The 18,800-nt window shown below is 41.8% G+C and overlaps 1 protein-coding gene across 1 annotated transcript in view; it reads left to right on the top strand.

Moving 5' to 3' along the window:
- Positions 1 to 18,800, top strand: part of FNBP1 (formin binding protein 1) — a 137,846-nt gene that overhangs the window by 86,980 nt on the left and 32,066 nt on the right.

Raw genomic sequence — 18,800 nt, 5'->3', positions numbered from 1 at the left:
ACCTCCTTTATGCTCGCAGAGCAGTTATTGTGGACTTCCTTTATCGCCTTCCAATTATAAAGAGATTCCAATGTTTCCCAGTTAAGCCCGATTATAAAATACCCTTTATCAGGCTCAGGGATTTCCCTCCTTTTCTTATTTTGCCAAGAGATTTTTTGTTTTTGTTTTTGTTTTTTGTTTTGTGTTTTTAACACTTGACTTGAGACTGAATATCATCAAAGACCCTTTCTGCTTCCTTTAGTTCATTAATAGATTTGTTACATTATTAAATGTTCTTATATTGAACCAAATGAACATTCCTGTGACGCATATATTGAGGTTATGGTGTGTAGGATTTGTTTTGGTTTTTTGTTTTTTAATGGCACTGCCTTTATTACGTTAGCATTTCTTACTTAAGATTTTGCATCTATATTCATTGAAATGGATCTGGAATTTTTCTTTCTTGGCTGATCTGGTTTGCTTTACTTATTAGTTTTGGAGTGTTGCTCTTTCTTCTATTTTTCTGAAATAAAATATCCGAGATGAGATTAACTGCTCCTTAAATGTTCTGCAGTGCTCTACTGTGGGAGAGTTTCTGACTACTGATTCAGTTCTTTTATTGTCTGCTTCTTTGGTTGATACCGGACTGTTATATTTTTCTAGAAATGGGTCCATTTCCTCCTAGATTTCAAGTTTATTGGCCAAAAGTTGCCCATAATATTTTCTTGGCTTAATTTTCTGCTAGATGCATTGCTGTGTCCCCTTGATTTAGTCCTAATATTGTTTATTTATACTTTTTTCTTTGGGGGGGGTCAGTTTTCTAAAATCATTTTTATTAGCATTTTCCAAGAACCAAAATTTATCTTTGTGAAACTTCTCTTTTCTATTTTTATTTTCTATGTTATTTAGTTTCTTTTTCTTCTTCTTCCTCTTCTGTCAGTATCTTTGAATTGATTCTATTGTCCTTTAAAAAACAGCTTTCTTCAGACGCTTGCCTCATTTCAATTTTTCTTCTTTTCTAATATAGGCATTTAAGGAACAAATTTCCCATTTAAGTGCTGTCTTATCTGCAACCTCCGAATTTTGGCATGCAATAGTATTATTATTCACTGGCAGATATATTTCACATCTTTTATGTCTTTTTAATAATTATTTGGAAGCATATTTTACCATTTCCACTTGTATGGCGTATTTAAACTTTTCTGTGACTGATTTCTAATGCAATTGCATCATGGTTGTAGAAAGTCGGAGTCCAAGACTGTTTGTTGAGACCTGGCTTATGACCTAGTTAGTTACCTGGTCAATTTTTATAAATGTTCTCTAAAAACTGACATGACTGTGTAGTCTCCCTTAGCGGTAGAGGTCTGTGTTTTTTCATTACAGCAAACTTTCTGGTTATCCACGTCTTCCCGTCATTACGGATTTTTTTTGGTCTGCTTGTTTTGAGAGAGATATACGTGGCTTCTTTGTGCCTTAATTTTCCTTGTCTGAAAATGGGAACACAGGAAGGGATTGATGTGAGTACCGGTTGAGTTAATAGATACAAGAATCTCAGAGCCCGCTGTGGCAGTGACCAGTGATTCCGATGTTAGCTATTGTGATGATAATGATGGAAGGTTGGTCATTTCCTGTCCATTTTGCTCTTCCATTGTAAACTGCTTTTATTAAAAAAATAAAGTTTAGGTGGAGTTCCCATGTGGCTCAGTAGCTTAAGGACCCAGTGCTGTCTCTGTGAGGATGCCGGTTCAATTCCTGTCCTCACTCAGTGGATTAAGGATCCAGCATTGCTGCAAGCTGTGGGGTAAATTGAAGATGCAGCTCAGATCCTGAGTTGCCGTGGCCGTGGCATAGGCTGGCAGCTGCAGCTCCGACTCAACCCCTAGCCTGGGAGCTTCCATGTGCCTCAGGTGCAGCCCTAAAAAGAAAAAGAACAAACAAACAAAAAAACCCACTTAACTTAAAAAAAAAAAAAAAAAAAAAGAACAACTTGAGATTCGGAACAGTGGGTGCGTGATTATAAATGTATTTCTTGGAACTTCACCTCGTATTTTAAAGTGGGTCCTCCAGAGAGATGGCATTACCCGGGGTCACTCCCAGGCCAGGACCGTATCAACCTAAATATTCAACTTAAGAGTTGGGGAGGAGTTCCTGTCGTGGTTCAGCGGAAACGAATCTGACTAGTATCCATGAGGATGTAGGTTCGATCCCTGGCCTCCCTCAGTGGGTTAAGGATCCAGCGTTGCCATGAGCTTCATTGTAGGTTGCTTTTGAGGCTTGGATCTGGCGTTGCTGTGTCTGTGGTGTAGGCTTTGTGAGTTCGTCCTTCTGTCTGGCTTCTCTCACCCAATGTGATGTCTGAGATTCCTTTGTGGTTGAACATTTTCCAAGATGACTTTTTTATTTTTCTCTCTCGGGTCCAATCCAAGATAGTTAAATGATTGAAAATGCAATTGCTGGGTCCAGTTACAGCTTTAGGACATTTGAAAGGTACCACCAAACTGAATTGCTCTGCTCATCTATTTTAATATTTCCACCGATGTGTTGTTTTTTTCTTATACTGAGAGCATCCTTTTGTTATTTTTATGGAAGTATAACTTACTTCCTCCCCAAGGGTATGATAAACTACTGGATTTTAACATCACAAATGTTGACGCTGATAGAGTAATATCTAAACATTGGAATTCTTCAGTAATTTTGCTTATGAGTGTGACTCGAAGCCCTGTAATTTCCCAGAACAAACAGGGCTTTGTCTGTTAGATCATTTTTTTGTTGTTGTTATCACTGGGGAAGCCTCTTGCCAGTATCAAGCTGAAAGGATGCAGTATTTCAGTTCTTATGCGTACTTAATGTAATTTCCCATTTTTGACTTCTGACAGTCTTTGAATCTAATATAAATGTCTTTGCCTCCAGTTTCTGCAAATGATTGAATTATCCAATTGAATTGGAGATGGCTCCCCCTCCTTTTTCCAGCAGTCCGCCCCGCAACACTCGGATGATATGTCTGTGTTTACAAAGACATTGTAGCTGCTCCCACCGTGACTAGGATGGCCTTTCCTAAATTGTGCTTGTGTTTGATGATACAGTTCTTGGGAACTGCATGGGTATGCCTCTTCTAAGCTGCATAGCATCTGGGCATGAGCCTGATTTTCTTCTTCTCCTTTTGGGGGAGTTAAAAATTCCACATAGGGCAGTTGTCTTGTGATGCAGCTGGTTTCGGATCTGGGGTTGTCACTGCAGGGCTCAAGTCGATGCCGTGACGTGAGTTTGATCCCTGGCCTGGGAACTTCTGCATGCTGTGAGCTTGCCAAAAAAAATAATAAAAATAAAAATAGATTGCTTTCTGGCATATAGGCGTTCTTTATATACTCCAGATACGTGTGTGTGTGTGTGTGTACCTGTGTACAGATGTATATAATTACGCAGTTATCTTTACTTACGCCAGTAACTTTGCTCTGCCTTTAACCAATATGTAGGTGCTCTTTTATTTTAAAACTTTCATCACTGCTCTTAAAATATTCTTGTGCGATGGAAAAAGCCTGGACAGCCACGACATCATCATTTCCAAGTTACACTGTTTTAAGGACCAGGCTTAGAAGTACAGAGAGCCCCGCTCTCCTTGGCCGCATCTCTCAGAAGCCCAGGGCTGTCAGAATGGGCCTGGTGCCAGGGGACCATTGTTCAAAGTCACCTTGAGGAATTAAACGCTTGCCATGTGTATTCTTATTTTTTTCTTTCTTTTTTCTTTTTTCTTTCTTTTTTTTTTTTTTTTTGGTGAGTTTAGAGTATAATATGTAGAGAAGTGGGCAAGAAACTACTTTTAAAAAAATTGTTATTGCAGTGTGGTCGATTTATAGCATTGTTTTAGTTTCAAGAGACTACTTTTTAATGGAATCAGTAGTTCAAGCTTTCTACAGTTTGGAGATGGCTTGTGAAGAATCAGAATTCTAAGTAGCCATTCATTTATTTTAGAGAAATGTTTCAAACTTTTTTCTTGTGGTTTGTTTCCACTTGGTATAGCATTTCAAACTCAGTTCTGAATTTGCCTACTTCTGTTTTCACGTGCCCCGCCCCCATGAATTGCCCTGTACTTTTTTTTTTTAATTTAAGGGAATTCTAATAGAATCATGATTTCATGGCCTTAGTCTCATCAAACAAACAAACAAAAAACCCATCTGGGGGAGTCCCTGGTTGTCTGGTGGTTTAGGACTTGGCACTTTCACCACCACGGCCCAGGTTCCATCTCTGGTCTGGGAACTAAGATCGCGCATCAAGCCACCTTGAGCTAGGGCCAAAAAAATAAATAAAAATCACCTGGGGAGTTCCATTCGTGGTTCAGCAGTTAACAAACCTGACTAGGATCCATGAAGATGCAGGTTCAATCCCTGGCCTTGCTCAGTGGGTTAGGGATCTGGCATTGCCGGGAGCTGTGGTGTAGGTTGCAGATGCGGCTCAGATCCCGAGTTGCTGTGACTGTGGTGTAGGCCGGCAGCTGTAGCTCTGATTCGACCTCTAGCCAGGGAACCTCCATATACTGCAGGTGCAGCCATAGAAAGCAGGAAAAGAAAGAAAGAAAAGAGAGAGAGAGAGAAAGAAGGGAGGGAGGGAGGGAGGAGGAAGGAAGGAAGGAAGGAAGGAAGGAAGGAAGGAAGGAAGGAAAGAAAAGAAAGAAAGAAAGAAAGAAAGAAAGAAAGAAAGAAAGAAAGAAAGAAAGAAAGAAAGAAAAAGAAAGGAAGAAAAGAAAGAAAGAATCAAAAGCAAAATTGCCTGACTTGTTGCCAGAATTCCTGAGTCGTGAAGGGTCCCATCCATTCATTCATTCCCTCCCTCTCACATCCCATGTTGCCTCTGTGCTGGGGAGCTGGGGGACAGCACAGATACTGTCACAGAATCACATCGCCCTTGACTCTGAGGAATTTGCCTTTCATGTTCTTCCTAATGTTTAGTGGACTGTACCGTAGATTTTCTCCTGGGTTCCTCAAGGGCTTCTTGAATGCCGTTTTGGTGACAAACACTTGAAGTAGAGTTCTATCTTCGACTGGGGTTCAGGATAATAGCAGGCTAGACCCATGTGGCAGAGCAGCAGGACGCAGTCTCCGCATCCTGACGGCGCCGCAGCTGGGATGCAGAAGGAAAAGGTTATCAAAATGAATGGAATGTGAACTAATATTTCTGAACAGAGAGAACAGTGTTTTCCAAATGCATGCATTAAACTGAGTTCATCCAGTTCAGGCAATGAATAATTCCCTTTCTCTAATTCGCCCCTGCCTTGTGACTGTTGGCGCTTACATAATTTCTAAATGCAAAATAGGATATTGTTGAACAGAAACTGCGATTCGTGGTTACAAGTAGCTGCAGAAATTGCTAGGGAGTTCCAAGTTAATGGTTTCTAAACTCTAGCATGAATTGCTATGTTTCTTATCGCTCTCCTTTCCTTTAACTTGTGTGCTTCTTTCCCTGGCAGAGGCCTCATTTTCTGGGCAGGTTGTTTGCCGTGAAACAGTTAACTTGGCTTCTTAATTCAAATTCATTGCAATTCTGGGTGTTGACTAACCAGAAGAATTCACTGTACAATGTGAGAGGTGGTTTTATTTGGCTTAATCATGAGTTTTATTGTATGACCTGATTTAAGGAAACGTTTTAAAAGTTAAATTAAATTAAAATGCTGACCATGAGCACTTAAAACAGTGTATCCACTTCTTATGGAGTTTGCATTCCATTTTTGTGTGATCTTACGGCTTCCAAAAATATTTGGCTTTGAACATGATTAGCTTTTAAATTCTCCATAGCCGCCCCATTGTGAAGTCGAATAGGGCATTTTAAGTCATTTACCAATTAAGGTAGAATTCTAAGAAGTATGTGATAAAACCATGTTTCTCATCACAATCGGGTCAGTAAAATATGTATATATCCTTTTTCTGTGTCCTGTGTTACATTATGGAATCTCTTAGAGAGAAAAGTAAAATTTCAGTAAAGAATCTATGTCAATTCTAAGCCGGAATGAAGGAATTTACTTTGAATGATTATCCATTTGGGCATTATCTCGAGAAAACAAAGGCAACTGAGGAGGTAGGATGTTTTCCTCTGTTGGAAATAGGATGCTGGCCCTGTGCAGCCCAGGGAAGATAAAGTTGGTTCTGTTCTAACCGAAGCCAGCCGAGTAGCAGAGGGTTCAATTTTTTTACCATTTGGGGAAACATTCTCCAGCCGAATGACGACGTGAGTTATTGTACGTATAAGGAATGGTACTATTACATTTCTTTCTCTGCCCTCGATGTAACTCTGAAGTTGACATCTTTATTGAGCCTGTTAATATCTTTAGTGGTTTCCCCAAATTTGCTTCATATAAAATATCTGACTGTTTAGCTCAAGGAAGTATTCACTGCAACAGTTTATAAAACATTTTTTTTTTCCAAAAGAGGAAGTGGTTAGTATGAATGCAGGAAATACATTTTGCAACGACAGCTTGATCTTTTCGGTTTGTTTTTTTTTTTTTTTTTTTTTTGCTTTTTTTTTTTCCATTTGCAACAAGAGGGAAATGTATAGACTTAAAAAGAGATCATCAAAAATGGATTTTGTTGCTGTCACTATTCCTTAATGAATGGATCCATGTTCAAATCAAAGATTTACACAAAAAAGTCGCTTTGGTTATCCTCTTTGTTTGTATCTGTCTGTAGAAGTTATGTTTTGTTTACTGTGACTCTCAGTGTGCTTGTATTACGTGAATATCCTGAGTGGTTTCGATTGTTTCGATGCTCAGTGTTTGTCCTGGGGAATAATGGATATCTTTTCTTCTTTTGATGCTTCACATGGGAAATGGGATTTAATGGAAATTTGCTGCAGTGATTAAATGTGGAGTAAATATATTTATATGTGGAAACAGGGCACAACTTTGATCTATGTCCTAAATGAATATTAGTAGGATGAGTTGTTTTTTTAAAAGACTGTGACCCTCAATGTTTTAAAAAGTGAATGTGTGATAGGAGTGTTGAAATGCAAAGTGATTTACTGTGGTTGAATGTTCCACATTTAAATACACTTGTAAATACAGGTACTCTTAAAGTTGCATTCAGCTCCCAGTTTCAGTTCATTTGCTAGCAGTTCCTACGGCCTCTATATTGTTGACCTTAAAAAAGAAACAGGGAAGTCAGGATCTCAGAGTGTCAGAAATGTTGGGGGGGTGCTCCCCAAAGTAAATTTATATAACGTCTCAGTACTTTTGAAAGCCTCGTTAGTGAAATATTTTCAGGATGCATTGTTGTTTACACGAAAATGCTGACGTAAGAATCTGTCTCAGCTTCACTCTCGTACTCCTCAAAGCAAGCCTCTGAGTTAGTGTAGAAAAGAGCAATAGAGCAAAGTAAGATGAGCAGTCATTGTCATGAACAAGGTCGGAAAATAAAAATGGATTCAATAAAACATAATGCAAACATATTCATATTATATGAATATATGAATATAATGTAAAAAGAACAAAATAAATAAAACGATAACTTACTTATACTCTGTGTGTGTGTGTGTGTGTGTGTGTGTGTGTGTGTGTGTATGTGTCTTCACTGTGCCCCTCACTGTTCTAAAGGCTTTTGTATGGGAAATCATTTAGTACAGTTTTTTAATTCTTACTGAGAGTAAATGGTCTCGCTTGGCCAGGAGCTGGCTCTCAATCTTGCTGCTCCCTGGAAGTGGCTTCAGATCTTGGTTCTGTCACTCACTCGCTAATGGTGTGGCGTGATGCAATTTACTTCATCTCTGAGCCTGTTTCCTAGTCCACAAAATCAGGATAATATACTCCTCGAGGGCTGGTTGTGACGCGTGTAACGCAGGGGCCTGTGTTTGGATGCACTTGGCGGGTCGACCCCATGACCGCTGGTATTTTGCCCCTCGGTGTCCTTGGCTTTTGATTACTTCTGGCTCCTCCCGCCTTCGTTCTTCTCCCTTCAACCTACTAGGAATCACTGGACTCTATTTGGAAACATCCTGCAAGGATATTTATCAACCAAATAGTTTAGACCGTCAGTAGGATTGTGAAGAACTGCCTTGGTTAAGGGCCTTGGTTAGCAGATCATGAAGAGATGGAGAGACAAGGAAGACTCCAGTCAGCTGGAGAGTAAGTTCATGCGTATAACATGCCAGGGATCTGCAGCTATTCAGAGCAGCAGCAGTTAAAAAATGGCAGCGAGGTACGTCATAGATGAAATCACCAGGTCCCATCACCAACCAGCAAGTCCTGGGAGCTCAAACTTGTGGTTGCCAAGGGGGGAGATGGATTGGGAGTTCAGGGTTAGCAGATGCAAACTATTATATAGAGAATGGATAAACAACAAACAAAACACCATTTTTTTTTTTTTTTTTTTATTTAGGCTGCACTCATGGTGTATGGAGGTTCCCAGGCTAGGGGTCGAATTGGAGCTACAACTCGCAAGATCCGAGCCGCGTCTGCAACCTACACCACAGCTCGTGGCAACACCAGATCCTCAACCCACTAAGTAAGGCCAGGGATGGAACTCGTAACCTCATGGTTCCTAGTCAGATTCACTTCCACTGAACTACCCCCAAAATATTTTTTATTGAAGTATAGTTGATTTACAATGTTGTGTTCATCTCTGCTTTACAGCACAGTGACTCAGTTATATGTGTACGTGTGTTCTTTTGATATTCTTTTCCATTATGGTTTATCACAGGGTGGTGCGTATAGTTCCCTGTGCTACACGGTAGATCCTCATTTTATATGTAGTAATGCGTCATCTGTTCATCTCAAATTCCTAATTTATCCCTTCCCCTTTGGTAACTGTAAAGCCATAAATTTGTTTTTCTACATCTGTGAGTCTATCTCTGTTTTGTAAAGAAGCCCATTTGTATCTCTCTCTTTTTTTTAGATTGCTGCACATTTAAGGGATATCATATGGTATTTGTCTTTCTCTGTCAGATTTCTTCACTTGGTATGAGTATCTCTAGGTCCATCCATGTTGCTACAAGTGGCATTATTTTATTCTTTTTAATGGCTGAGTAATATTCTTGTGTGTGTGTTTGTGTGTGTGTGTGTGTGTATCTCAGATTTCTTCAGAAATGGAAGTCCGGCATTTCATTTCTTTCCTTGGACTTATATCATGACTAATTCTCTTGTTTTGTTTGGTTTTACTCTACTAAGGAATATATCTTGTGTAGAACTACACTGCAACGTGCTTTCAGTATTTGTCTTTCTCAGTAATGCCACAGCAGTAGAGAATGTTGGTACGTAGGCATTAACTTTCCAGAATTCAGGCTGTTGTCTTGAGCTCTGCATTACAGAACCTTGCGAGTGTCGTATTATTTATTAAGGGGAAAAAGTAAAGAAAAAGAGAGAATCAGTGTCAGCCTCCTGTAACTGAAAACTCAAGTCTCTTGCCATTGATAATGTGTTAGAAGCCAGGGCAGGGAGAAGGGACCAAGTTGGAGGCCACGATTTCTGTTTTACCAAGATCTCTGAGCTCGTACAAGTTTATTTTCACCAGCTGACCTTGGAGGGATGCCAGCAGTAAGATGAGCCCTATTGACAGTGGCTTCTCTCGTAGCAGAAATTGTCACTCAACTTCTAATTCTCCCATCCTTCCTCCCTCCCTCCTTCCTTCCTTCCTTTTTTCCTTCTTTTTAGGCCACCCCTCTGCCTAGGAAGTTCCTGGGCTAGGGATCAGATCCAAGTCACAGTTACAACCCACGCCCCAGCTGCAACAATGCTCCATCCTTAACCTACTGCCCCAGGCCGGGGATGGACCTGCTTCCTGGTGCTCCAGAGATCCTGCTGATCCTGCTGGGCCAGTGGGAACTCTTAATTCCACTTTTCAAAAAAGGCAACTAGAGTGTAGGGAAACAGAAGGCCTTTTCTTAAAACTGTTTAGCAAGTGAATGGCCCATGAGAGATTGAGATGCTGGTCTCATTTGCTATCTCTCCATAGTCTCTCCTTCTATTTCATTGACTGGGTACCAAAGCAACCTACAATACTAGGACTGGAAGTTTAAGCCTTTTTAAAAAAAAAAAAAAAAGAAACTCAGGAAATTGCTGGAATAGTTCAAGCATATTTCTTTGGTTAACTTATTTTGAAGTTTTTCTCTGTTCTGTATTTTCACTGCCCTTCGAATTTATCAAAGACAGACTCATTGTTTTGGCAAGTTCCCGGCCTGGACGTCTCCAACAAAAACTCACAGCACTCTGTCTGAATAGGAATTTTTAAATGCATTCTTAGTCTTGAACTTGAAAATGTATTCTAGATGCAGCAGTTTGCTGGGAAATGGAAACAATGCCATCTATCAGGCAGCAGTATCGCTCCAGACAGAGATTTTTTCCTTTGTTAATCTCTCTCTCTCCTACTATATTATATTCCAGAGCAGTGTGTGTGTGTGTGTGTGTGTGTGTGTGTGTGTGTACCTCAAAGGCAAGCCAGACCTCTTCCATCCTTCCCTGTTTTTGGAATTCTGCACTAGAATTTGTCTCTTTTACTAAGCTTCTTGGCAGAATAAACCATTCCTTCATTACTCTTTGCAGAAGTAATTATTATTTATGTTTCATTTTTATAATAATGAGATGAGGCTGTGAATACTGTTTTGGAAACTTGAAAAAAACTTAAATCATAGATAGCTTTCCCTTTGCCTTATTAAATGCTCTTTCGCGTTATTTTTCTCCTACACCGCAGTCCCTCGAGGGTATGACACATCTAGCCGATCACATTACGGGCCTCTTGTTTCAAATTATTAGCTGTCATAAGCAACGCCGTGTGGCTGTCCTTTATGAACACGGACAATGAGTTCCTGAGAATAAATTCCCAGAAGCAGAACTGCTGGGTCAAAGAGTAGAGTGGAATCAGTTGTACTCCTAAGTGTTGACACATCCTAGAGAAGGCCAGTAGAGCGGTTAGAATTTTCAGGGATTCTCAACGGATTGCTGTTTTTCTGACCTCAGAAATACCTAGAGGCGTTCCCGTTGGGGCTCCGTGGATTAAGAACCTGACGTCGTGTCTGAGAGGATGCAGGTTTGAGCCCTGGCCTCCATCAGTTGCTGCAAGCGGTGGCACAGGTTGCAGATCTGGCTTGGATCCTGTGTCGCTGTGGCTGTGGCCTAGGCCTCCGCCGTAGCTTCGATTCGACCCCTAGCCTGGGAACTCGATGTAGCCTTAAAAAGAAAAAAAAAAAAAAAAAAAAAAAAGAAAGAAAAACGCCAAAACTGGGAAATGGGAAATTAGGTCATACTCTTTGGTGGTCCCCTACCTCCCTTGGATGCTGTGAAAATGTGTTTCTCCTTGTTCACTTCCACATCCCAAAGGCAAGGTGCCCCAGTCGTCAGAGCTCCTGGCGACTCCAAGACTCACCGGCTTTGCCAGCTGTTGCTCAGGAATGGTGGTGGTGTGGGGGTGTCAAGTGGTGATGTCCTCGCAGCTGTGCTCCTGGAACTTTCCTCCCCAGGCTGCTGAGCCCCACCCCTACCTGCACCCCCCGTGTCATCTCCGATCCCTCCCCCCATAGGGACACCAGGTTGCACGGTAAACAGGGATTCTCAGAAGTGGGATGTATGGGGACTTCTACTCGCTAACCCTTACACGTCTGTAAGTTTGAATTACTGTGTTGCAGCAAACACATCTTTGTGACGGGTGAGAAAAGAACTCAAGACGGCAAGAGGCCAGATAACCCAGTTATTAAATTCGTTAAGTTTACCGTTATCTACAATGTTAAGTGGCTCCGGTCGTTTGAAGAGGAGTGGATCAAGAGCCAGGTGCCCTGCTGGATGCTGGCTGTGCCCCTGGCCCAGGCTGCATGCCCTCCTGGCTGGATTCCGGGGCTGGTGGTCAGGCCCATCTGCCCCTGAGTGGCGCCGTCGCAGGTCTCTGGCTATGGGATAATAAATAAGGGCAGCCTGGCTGTGGCGCAGAATAGTAAATTCAGAATAAAAACCTCGGTTTAGCCCGCCTTTCCCTGCCAGCCTGCTGTATAATTGGCCTCTTCTTATGATAATGATGAAATGAAATGTTGAAAGTACAGCTGCTCCAGAGAACAGTTACTGATGTCTGAGCTCCCAGTGATGAAACGTTCTTCATTGCACTCTGCAAATTGTGGGTAATCAAGTTGGGCCGTGCTAATAGCACCACAGACTTGGAAAACAAACACGGTTACCAAAGGGGATGGCGGATAAATTAGGAGTGGGATTAACGTATTTGTGTTACTATATATAAAATAGGTAACCAACAAGGACCCTGTATAGCACAGAGAAAGATACTCAGTATTTTATAATAGCCTATAAGGAAAAAAGAATCTGAAAGAGAATATATATCTTCTCGGAGTTGGCGTTGTGGCTCAGCGGGTAACAAACCCAACTAGTATCCATGAGAATTTGGGTTCGATCCCTGGCCGTGCTCCGTGGGTTAAGGATTGGACATTGCCGTAAGCTGTGGTATAGGTCGCAGACGCAGCTTGGATCTGGTATTGCTGTGGCTGTGGCGTAGGCCAGCAGCTGCAGCTCCAATTGGACCCCTAGCCTGGGAACTTCCATAGGCCACAGGTGTGGCCCTTAAAAAAAAAAAAAGAAGAATATATATATTCTCTTATGTATGTGTTTATAAAACTGAATCACTGTGCTATACACCTGAAATTAACACATTAGAAATCAATTGTGACTTGATTTTTTAAAAATTAAATTGAACCCCCCCACAAACTTGGGCCTTTCTAAGTTGTTATATTACATTGCTTCTCACCACGGGGGGGAAAAAGACTTTCCAAAAGCTCTGAACGCTGCCACAATACACAGTTTTATTATTTAAGGAACAGGAGTGGATACAATTTGATAAGTCTGAGGTCAGGTTCAAAAAATTAATACATCTCATTGTTTATTTACAATAAATGTATAAATAGAACCAGTCCATATTTGCTCATTTTGTTAAACAGTCAAAAGCCATAGGCAGCCCTAATAAAAGATAAGAGGATATAACTTGGTATGAAAATCTACCACAGTCCCTATCTGAAAGTAAGCCCGTTCCCCAGTGCACCCCGCATTCTCTGTTTATGACAATTCAGACGTAGCCAGTCATTTCTCCTTAATATTTGACATATTAAGGAAGAAGTCATATTGCATTGAGCAGAAAGGAGCTACCCGTTTTAGCCAGGCTAATCATCTAAATTTAACAAACAAAATGGATTACAGTATTTTTGTCTCTAAACCCATTAGGATCTAGAAGCCCTGGGCTGCCGCTCAGTTTCTAAAATACTGTTTTCTTTATTTAGAAACTGTAACTCTGACCTTTTAGGCAGCACAGCTATTCTTCCACAGGCCTGTTCAGTTAGACCGTGTTAGGAATAACAAAGCAGTGAAGTCACGCTTAAGCGGTACCTACTTAGGCCTATTCGGATTTATTTGGGGAGATTCCCAAGGATTTGTCAAAGAAATTCTAAAGTTTCAACTCCGTCTTTCTGACTGACAGCAAAAGTGTTGTAGATCTTCCTTAAAGACGGCTATGACTTATAGCCTCGGGCAGTCGTGGTCACTCTGAAAGGTTTTAGAATGTTATCTCTAAATTCTGGAACTCTGACTCATTGAAAAAAAAAAAGCAAAAAACTTCTGAACTCTGCCCTATGGTAATGTTGCATCTTTTATTCTCAGAATGGGAACTTTAGTGGAAAGAAATAGCTTATGGTCTGGCTGAGAATGAAAACACTGTACCTCTTTAAGATAAGAGCTGCTATTTTTAGACTGACTTAAAAAGAGATGAGAAACTGTGATGCTTAAAATCTTCATGTAGAAATTCCTGTTGTGGTTCAGTGGCAATGTACCCCACTAGCATCCATGTGGACGTGGGTTCGATCCCTGGCCTTGCTCAGTGGGTTAAGGACCCAGCGTTGCTGTGAGCTGTGGTGTAGGTCACAGACATGGCTCAGATCCAATGTTGCTGTGGCTGTGGTGTAAACCAGCAGCTATAGCTCCGATTCGACCCCCAGCCTGGGAACCTCCACATGCCGTGGGTGCAGCCCTAAAAATACCAAAAAAAAAACTTCATGTAGCCATAGACTTTAGGAGATAGATTCTCTAAAATATCTAGTTACTTACTCGTATTCCAAATAAGTTTTTGAAAATACTTTTTTTTTTTTTTGGCTGTACCCAACCCATCGTATGTAGAAGTTCCCTGGCCAGGGATGGAACCCAAGCCACTGCAGTGACAATGCTGGATCTTTTTAAAGTAAATTTGTGGAGTTCCCGTCGTGGCGCATCGGAAGCAAATCCGACTAGGAAGCATGAGGTTGCGGGTTCGATCCCTGGCCTCGCTCAGTGGGTTAAAGATCCGGCGTTGCTGTGAGCTGAGGTGTAGGTCACAGATGCCGCTCAGAGCCCAGCTCGGATCCTGCGTTGCTGTGGCTGTGGCACAGGCCAGGGGCTACAGCTCTGATTAGACCCCTAGCCTGGGAACCTCCATATGCTGCGGGTGTGGCCCTAAAAGGAGAAAAGACTAAATAAATAAATAAAAATAAAGTATATCTGTAATAATGAGTAACTGCCTCAGCACTCGTTTTAAAAAGAGACTTGAAGTTCCATCGTAAAATAAACATAACGGCTTAGAAAACAAAATAAATTTCCATAGTAAATCTTGGTCAGAACAATGGCGCATTCCTGGGCCTGGGATTCAGCCGTGGGTATTAATTCAAAGCAGCTGGACCCTGAGGTTGAGAGTAAGACAGTCCTGTCTTCCTGCTGTGGCCTTGCAGAATTTGATCTGGGACAGTATTCTGCTACTTTTAAATCTTGCTTTATCTTTCGAGTGAGTAAGAAAGAGACTCTAGAGAGACTAGGCTTTTGCATACTTATGTTCAAGCTTTTCTTTCTTTCTTTCTTTTTTTTTTTTTTTTTTTGTCTTTTTTCTCTTTTTAGGGCCACACTTGCTGCCTATGGAGGTTCCCAGGCTAGGGGTCCAATCGGAGCTGTAGCTGCTGGCCTACACCACAGCCACAGCAACGTGGGATCCGAGCTGCGTCTTCGACCTGCACCACAGCTCACAGCAACGATGGATCCTTAATCCACTGAGCAAGGCCAGGGATTGAACCTGTGTCCTCATGGATGCTAGTCGGGTTCGCTAACCGCTGAGCCACGACGGGAATTCTTTTTTATTTTATTTTATTTTTGGGGGTCTTTTTTGTCAAGCTTTTTCTCTCAAGAAAACTCCCAGAGTGATAATGTTTCTTTACCAGAAGGTAGACCCATTCCCTCTGGAATCTGTTTGTTTCCCTTTTTTGGGGGGTGGGGTGGAGGAGAGGTGCCTGTGGCATGTGGAAGTTCCCAGGCCACAGCCGTGACAATGCTGATCCTTAACCTGCTGTGCCACCGGGAAACTCCTGTTTGCTTTCTTCTACTCAGCTAACTTTTCAGGCTGGATTTTATACATGTTATTTCTTATCTTAATTTATTTCATAATTTATATCTAGTGGTCCCTAGTTAAATGTCAGGATTAGACAGTGTACAGGGCATCATGAAACTATTGTGAGTTATTATGTTTATAAATGCAATGATACAAAACAAAAATATTATTAAGGATTCTGGGGAGCTTGGAGGAAGAGGGTGACCGTCACTTCCAATCAAATGCTGCTGGGGTACCTCCAGCAGGCTTGCCTCCACTTCCTATGAATGAAACATTCAGTGGTCGTTATGATGGATTTATTGTCAGGAAGCATTAATCTGTTTATGGGGGGGTACATAAATACATACATATGTAATGATGACATTCTTTTTAAAAATTATCATTATTATTATTGGCCATGCTGTGGCATGCGAAGTTCCTGGGCCAGGGATTGAACCCGTGCCATAGCAGCACCCTGAGCCACAGCAGTGACAGCACTGAGTCCTTAACCTGCTGAGCCCCCAGGGACCTCCCTAAGGATGACATTCTCATCTCTGTCTCAGAACTAAGCTCTTTTAAGTTGTTACCAAGTTAGACTCATTTCTCCAGAATGAACATGGAGGTTTTCCATCCTGGTACTCTTGTTACCAAAGAGCCGAGGGAACGTGCTTGCTCTCGGATTTTTCTGAGACTTTCTGGGGAAGATTCGTGAATGAAATAGAGATTTTTTTAGACATCTGAGGTCTACCTGGGATTTCCTCGCTGTTGTTTTTCTTCCCACAGTCATGACAGAGTGATACGTGATGCTCTAGATAATTGAAAGAGTTAAAGGGATTTTTGAGTTGGCCGCATTAGGGGGACAGATGGGCTGCACACAGGTAGCGGGGGAAGCTCTGATTTGAACAGAGGAGGGTTCCTGGTATTGGAAGGGCATGGACGGTGCAGGGTACCCGAGGGCCTGACATGCTGGGGACCAGCGTTAAGGTATTCACTAGCGGACGTGGTAAAGCGGAAGCCGAAGCATATGGTCAGGAAGGGAGTTGACAGGCCGCCGACAAAGAGGAAGAATGTGGCAGTTGAACTCACCGAGGGGAGACATGGTTTTGAGATACCTAAAGGCCTTCGGAAACAAAGAGACCTCAAGTCATAAGGAAATCAGTTTGGAAATATTAATATCACTACCTTCATTTGGGAAGTGTTTACCTATGAATAGGGAAGAAAATTGAGGAAGTGGTTCTGGAAGACTTTTCGGGGATACAGAGATGAGTGAGGCAGGTCACGGAAGTCAGATCAGGTGAAGCTTTCAAGTCGCGAAGGCAGGAAACCGATCAAGGACACTGAGACGTGAAAAACCCATCTCAGTCTGAAACCACTGCTCCGACAGAGAGCGGTGACACAGACCACTCCGGCAGGTCTTCTTTCTGCTGGCATTTGAACGTTTCTCCGTTTTTTTTTTTGTTTTTTTTTTTAACTGTTAGGTTCAGTAAAATAAAACAAAACACAAACAAAAGTTGCCTTGGCTCTGTTGGAACAGGGCCCTTTTCCTGTTGTGTTCTTGGCTCAGGGTATCAGTTTGCCAAGGATACAGGCCAAGCCATCTCTTCATCTGGCAGGGGGTAGTTTTGGACCTCGGTGGGGTTGGAGATTCGTGAGATTATATTTATCAAGGTGCTGGAGGAATCTGAGGAGGTATTACCAGCGAAACCACCTTTGGTATTTGTGGATGACTTTGGAATTTATAGACATTCTTGTGTGAACATTTATAGATCAATTCGGCAGCTTGTTGGGGACAGCCCCTTTCTGCAGCTTGTTTGTGTGTAATTAACCAAAACGTGAATGAGAAGAGAGAAGCAAATTTATGCATTGGAGAAAAGCAATGTGGTAAACACAAAATAGCACACACACATTTAAAAAAAAAAAAAAAAAAAAAGGAGTTCCCGTCGTGGCGCAGTGGTTAACGAATCCGAATAGGAACCATGAGGTTGCGGGTTCGGTCCCTGCCCTTGCTCAGTGGGTTAACGATCCGGCGTTGCCGGGAGCTGTGGTGTAGGTTGCAGACGCGGCTCGGATCCCACGTTGCTGTGGCTCTGGCGTCGGCCGGTGGCTACAGCTCCGATTCAACCCCTAGCCTGGGAACCTCCATATGCTGCGGGAGCGGCCCAAGAAATAGCAACAACAACAACAACAAAAAGACAAAAAAAAAAAAAAAAAAGGACAAAAGACAAAAAAAAAAAGAGCCCAAAGAGGGCTCCGTACTTACTGCTTCTTTAAAGTATATCTGGAATTCCCTCGTGCAGCGTGAGAAGGATCTGGCGTTGTCACTGCAGTGGTTAAGGCCACTGCTCTGGTGAGGGTTTGATCCCTGGCTCTGGAACTTCCATGTGCCACAGGAGCAGCCAAAAAAGAAAAAAAAAAAAAAAAAAAAAGGTAAAATAAATTAAAGTGTATTTTGGAAATAAACATAGTGGAGAGTTATAGAAAGACCCATTTCAATCACTGGTTCACATGCCTTTTTATTCATCAAACTCCATTGAGAACTGGATAAAAAAAATTTATAGGGGAGTTCCCGTCGTGGCACAGTGGTTAAAGAATCTGACTAGGAACCATGAAGTTGCGGGTTCGATCCCTGGCCTTGCTCAGTGGGTTAAGGATCCGGCATTGCCGTGAGCTGTGGTGTAGGTTGCAGACGCAGCTCAGATCCCGAGTTGCTGTGGCTCTGGCGTAGGCCAGTGGCGACAGCTCTGATTCGACCCCTAGCCTGGGAACCTCCACATGTGGTGGGTGCAGCTCTAAAAGGACAAAAGACAAAAAAATTGAAATATAGTTGGTTTATAATATTGTTACTTTCAGATGTACAGCAGAGTAATTCAGTATTTTTGCAGGTGATGCTCCATTACAGGTTATTACAGAATAATGGCTAGAATCCCCTGTGCTATACATAATATCCTAGTTGCTTGTCTCTTTTCTATATAGCGTGTTTCTATAGTGTGTTCTTCCCATACCCCTAATTTGTCCCTCTCCTAAGAGTAACCACAAGTTTGTTTTCTATAATCTGAGTCTGATATTTGTTTGCATTTTTTTTTTTTTTTAGATTCCAAATATAGGTAATCTCATACATATTTATCTTTCTCTGACTGACTGACTTCACTTAGTGGGATAATCTCTAGGTCCATCTGTGTTGCCATGGATGACAGTGTTTTGTTCTGTTTCATGGCTGAGTAATATTCCATCGTATGTATGTACCACACCTTCTTTGTCCGTTATCAGTGAACATCCAGGTTGCTTCCATGTCTTAGCTTGTTGTAAACAGTGCTGCTATGAACATTGGGGATCACGTATCTTTTCAAATTGGTGTTTTTATTTTTTCCCGAATATATACCCACGATTGGAATTGCTAGATCATATGGTGGTTCTAGTCTAGTTTCTGGAAGAACCTCCCTACCGTTTTCCATAGTGGTTGCACCAGTTTACATTCCCACCACC

The sequence above is a fragment of the Sus scrofa genome, chromosome 1 (assembly GCF_000003025.6).
Source record: "Sus scrofa isolate TJ Tabasco breed Duroc chromosome 1, Sscrofa11.1, whole genome shotgun sequence".
Classification (NCBI taxonomy): Eukaryota; Metazoa; Chordata; class Mammalia; order Artiodactyla; family Suidae; genus Sus; species Sus scrofa.
The sequence above is the reverse complement of the archived record's forward strand: the minus strand, read 5'-3'. Positions and strand labels throughout refer to the sequence as shown.